Source organism: Amphiura filiformis, chromosome 17 (genome assembly GCF_039555335.1).
Source record: "Amphiura filiformis chromosome 17, Afil_fr2py, whole genome shotgun sequence".
Lineage (NCBI taxonomy): Eukaryota > Metazoa > Echinodermata > Ophiuroidea > Amphilepidida > Amphiuridae > Amphiura > Amphiura filiformis.
Window position 1 is genome coordinate 44,229,219 of NC_092644.1, and position 1,104 is coordinate 44,230,322.

A 1,104-nucleotide genomic window follows, 5' to 3' on the forward strand; every position below is an offset into this window, starting at 1 on the left:
TCATTAGTCTTACAATAATACATGTTTGTACAGCCACCTGTATCAGTAATATAGTTTTGGAGAGTGTCTGCCTTTTGTCTCTTTCATCAAAAATACCCTCATCTAGAGGCATATATATATATATGCTTGTAGATGGAATTCTGTGGTATGTTACACAAAAACAGTAGTGCTACCTCATCAGTTTCAGACTGTGTTCAGACTCGATCAGAAGTCTCAAAGTCAAGTACAAATAAGGGGGGCTTTTAACTGTTTGTGTGAAATAAGGATTGCTTGCTTGCTACAGAAACCATGTTGGAAGAAAATTCAGTAGATATGCAAATAAGTACTCAATATGACTAACTTGGCACTTTATGATGTACATGTATCCTTGCAAGAATTTGAACGTGTCAATATGTTCAAAGTTATTATTCGTTTGGAATCGAATTGGAATTAATTTTATTTGCTTTGATTTGAATCCTGAATATATATATAAGAAAAAATATGAATTTGATATTTTCAAATATGAATATGATATATTTTAATGTCAACAAAATATGTGTGTTCCACAGCTATACCTTTAAAGTATTTTGAGTCATTCCAGTAGAATTATTATGTACAACATGATAGAGTTAGACATAAATGCAGGCACTAGGATTAAAATAGGAAGTGTTTTACAAAAAAATATAAATTGCTTTTTGTGCTGATGAGCTCTGAACATGCTCATTTAAATATCATAATGGTTTGAGAAAGAATTATATCCTAGTAAGTTTGACATGAGAGATTACCATTAGACTTTAAAATAATGTGGCAATATCATTTGAGCATATCCAATGTACAAATGATTTTGCATGTTCCTGTGATCTCTATTATAGTCTCATTCAATAACGTTGTAAAAAAGGGCGAGAGGACAGGACTTGGAAGATATTCAATTTGGATCTCTAAATTTACTGAAATGCTGGTCCTAAGGATCAAAATGAATTAATACCTTGCTTGAAATTACAATATCAAAATCAAAATTAACTACTATGAACTGCTTATGAGAGAGCTTCCTTTTTGAAAGTATTCCAGTAAAGTCATGAAATGTACTTTTCTTTCAATAAAACAAGGTCATCTTGGGAGCTTGAT